General features: G+C 39.8%; 1 pseudogene; it reads right to left on the bottom strand.

Annotated features, from left to right (window-relative positions):
• Window positions 1–1,451: 1,451 nt before the first annotated feature.
• LOC115775883 (immune-associated nucleotide-binding protein 9-like) lies at window positions 1,452–3,369 on the bottom strand (annotated as a pseudogene).
• Window positions 3,370–4,012: the final 643 nt, after the last annotated feature.

Below are 4,012 nucleotides of genomic sequence, written 5' to 3'. Positions count from 1 at the left end.
CAGCCAGCCTGCAAAACCATCCAGTCTCCGCCCACTCAACCTGATTAACATGCAACAACATAAAGACCAAAAAAGGCATGAATGTTGCAGGTGAAACTTCCTGGACTGGTTGGATAACGCAGGGTCCCCGGGAGTCATGTGTGTTCTTTGTAAAGCCAAACTGCTTTTCATGAAACTCAACATGCAGAGACTTGAAACCTGCAGCGGAGCTCGTTCCACACGGTCTGCCTTTATCTCGTCACGGATGCAGATTTGTTTTGTGTTCATGCACATAAGAATTACAGTGTGAGGAACTGAAGACATGTTGACTGACAGATTATTCTCTGCGGGCTGATCTTAATGACAGCATGTGTCCATTTTTATTTATTGTGAGAGTGTTGCAGATTGGAGGCAGCTGATCTCAGGAACAAGATCTGCTTTAATACAGATTTACTTCAAATGGGTAAATTAATGATGACTGCTCTTAAAAGAATTATTATTAAAAAAGTAAATAATTAAGTGATTCAATGGAACTATTTTCACGTTCTGTTCTCACTGGCTGACGTAGTTAACGTTAGAAAAAGGGTTCAGTTTTCCTGCAGACCGATGAGAAATTTATTTATTTATTTGAATACATAAAATCAGCTGAAATTTAAAAGAAAAATGCAAACTTTGAAAACTACAGAATATCTTTGACTTCAAAAATAAATTCAGCGATAAAATTTACCAGTTATCATTTTTTTTATTTCAATAAAAAAAATCAGGAATGAAATAATGAACTTTGAGCACAACATGATAAGAGACCTGCAAACACGCTTTACAGCATCAACCTCAGCAAAAATAAGTTAGGCTGATAAACCAGAAACATGAACCGGCCAAAGTAACGTGCTCTGCAAACAAGAAAAACGCACCATTCAAAATAAAAATGATATAAAACATCTCAAAATATAAATTGTTTCAGGCACTAAAATATTCAAAAGGACATAAATAAAGGTATTTAAGTGTTTCTGCTATAATAACAGTGATGTGATTACAGGCACAGGAAGTGTGACAGGCGGAGGCTCATCAGCAGATGGCACATCTACTTTGTTTCTCCATTAAATCCTTTATTTGTTTTTCATGTTTTTTTTTCAAGTCCTCCAGTTTGCGTACTTTTTCTTCATTTCTCAGTGTTTCTTCTTTCAGGTTTTTCTCTTTCTGCTGGATTTCACGTTCGTGCTGCTTCTTCAGAGCTTTAAGCTCCTCGTCATGTTTTTCTTTGTCTTTGGTGTATTTTTCTTTGAATTTATTAAATTTCTCAGCTTGTTTTCTGGCCTCCACTTCATATTTCTCTTTCATGTTGTCCATTTTTCTCTTAAACTTTAACTCTATTTCTTTTTCCATAGTTTCCTCTTGTTCCTTTTTCTTTTGATCTTCTTCTTTTCTTTTGTTTTCATATTTTTCTTTTTCCTTTTCATATTCTTCTTGAAGCTTTATAAGTTTTTTTTCCCCTTCCTGACGTCTCTGTTCCTCTTCCCTCTCTCGTTTTTCCCTTTCTTTTTGTTTCCTCTCCCAGGCTTCTTGTTTTTCTTTCATCTCTTTTTGGCTCTGTTCCAGGTTTCTGCCAGTGTTTTTCTTTTCCTTTGATTCAAACTTAATTTTTTCCACCAGAGCTTCCCGTTCTTGTTCCCACTGCTGCCTCTGACGTTCTTCCTGCTCTCTCCTCGTCCTGTCTTCTTCTCTGCGTTTCTCTTCTTTCTTTTTCTGCTCTCGCTCTTTTTCAATTATTTCTTCCATTTCTTCAAGTTGTTTTTCTCTCTGCTTCTTCTCCTGTTCAGTCTGCTCTCGCTCATTTTCTATTCTTCTTTTCATTGTTTCCATTTCTTCATCATGTTTTCTTCGAAGTTCCTCCTCCTTCCTCTTCATCTCTTCTTCCTTCTCCTTCATGATCTTCTCCATTTGCTTCTGTATCGCCTGCTCGGCTTCCTGGAACATCTTGTTGGTGAAGCAGCTGCCTCCATTTTCCTTCACTATCTCATCCGCCTTTCTCAGCAGCTCTCTGACTTGTGTGCGATCTGTCTGATTGTTATTATTGAAGACCTGATATCTTCCTCCACAGTCATGTATCAGCTTCTTTACAAAGTCATCACAGTCTTCTATGTAGCTCTCAATTGTTTCATTTTCCAAATCATCTCCTCTGGTGAATAAAATGATGATGAAATCTTCAGATCTTTTGCCAAAGTATTTCTTGATCAGCTCCACAGAGTTTTTCTCCTCCTGTGTAAAGCGACCGATCTGCAGCACCAGTAAGATCACATGAGGTCCAGGAGACAACAAGCTGATGCATGTCACGAGCTCCTGTTTAACTTTATCGTTGGTCAGAGTGGTATCAAACAGACCGGGGGTGTCGACCACAACAACAGGACGTCCATCGACCTCTCCTGTTGATTTCTCACAAAACTTTGTTATTGACTTTGTGCTGGCTTTAGATTTAAAACGTTCTTCACCCAGAATGGTGTTTCCACTTGCACTCTTGCCACTTCCAGTTCGTCCAATCAGCACCATCCTGAGAGGCTCTCTGTTTGGATTTCCATCATCCCCTCCAACACACCTTAGTGTCATTGCAGAACCAGAATCTTCATCCTTGAATCCATCATATCTCAGATGCTCTCCGTTGTTCTCGTTTAATATTTGACCCAAGCATTCTAACAGCTGTGAATGATCGAGGTTCTTCTGACACAAAAATCTGTCTTTGCATTTTTCCATCAAGTCTTTTAAAGGTGGATGTTGCTCATATTTTCCCCTGAAATCTGAACTCTCTGCTCCAGGTGTTGATATCAGTATCAGTGAATGATCAAATGATCGATCACTGAAGAACTGAAGGACTCTGCAGAGACTCAGTTTGTGCTCCTCAGTGAAGTCTTCAGGCTGCAGAACCAGCAGGAACACATGAGGTCCAGGAGCAGAGAGCCTCACACACTGTTTTATAAACTCTGTGAGTTTCTGTTGGGAGACATTCAGATGAGGCAAATATGGGGTGTTGATGACGACTATGTCTTTGTCCTTCAGCTTTCCCCTCACTCCGTGTAGGTGTTTTGTTGCTTTGTCGAACACAGCCTCTCCCAGTATGAAGTTCCCAAAGTTTCTCCTCTCAGTCCAGCTGTTTCCCAGCAGAACAACCCTGAGCTCAGAAACTGGAAAACACGGATTCAGAAAAGGAAAATAAATTTACTTATAGCACTGTTTAAATTCAGCGTTTTTTTCTTTATTATTGAGCACACCTTTAAACAGCAGGAATAGAGTTCAGTTTGACTCACCGCGTGATGGGAGGTGCTTTGACTTCCTGCTGCACCTCCGCTTCAGGGGAGGTTCTTCATCTGAGATGATAAAGGCAGAAAAATGTGCACACATGTAATCTTTTCTTTTCCATTTTAAGGTACAGACAGCTGAATAGTGTAACAACTTTTTTATGGTGATTCAATTGTCTAGTCATGATGCTGTATTGTTACACTGTATAATGTCTGTAAGTGTCTGTTAAAAAGAACAACTGGACAACTGAAGCTAACTGACTCATTAAATTTAAACCTGCTGAAATCTGATCTGATCTGAAGAGTTTCGGCGTTCAGAGAGAGTGCTCTTTCATCCAGACTCCAGTGTCTGTAATGATTATTCAGGCCAAATGTTTAGCTGATGTTAGCAGCTAAACAATTTTTGCCCAAGTGGTCAGGTACCATTAGCTGCCTAAAAACTTCAGTCATCCAGTCATTCTGTTGCATGATTAACAGCAGGGGAGGTAAGGATGGTGGCGGCCCTCACATCGGCCCTGCACAGCAAATCCTCCCAAATAACAAGCGTGCTTCACGTGTCCCAGTCTCGACAGTTTCAACTAAATGGCAGGTCCTTTAGAATCAGGATGGAGGCGTTACACAAAACATGACTTTTTCCTTTTGCCTCATAAATCTTAATGAATCAATGATTCATTTCATGCTAACTTCAGACAGCTTTTAATTCAGAGCAATAAAATCTGTGTGGACTCACCAGATGCTGCAGTTGC

Source organism: Archocentrus centrarchus, unplaced genomic scaffold (genome assembly GCF_007364275.1).
Source record: "Archocentrus centrarchus isolate MPI-CPG fArcCen1 unplaced genomic scaffold, fArcCen1 scaffold_26_ctg1, whole genome shotgun sequence".
Lineage (NCBI taxonomy): Eukaryota > Metazoa > Chordata > Actinopteri > Cichliformes > Cichlidae > Archocentrus > Archocentrus centrarchus.
Note: the sequence above shows the minus strand (reverse complement) of the source record. Positions and strands in the feature narration are given on the sequence as shown.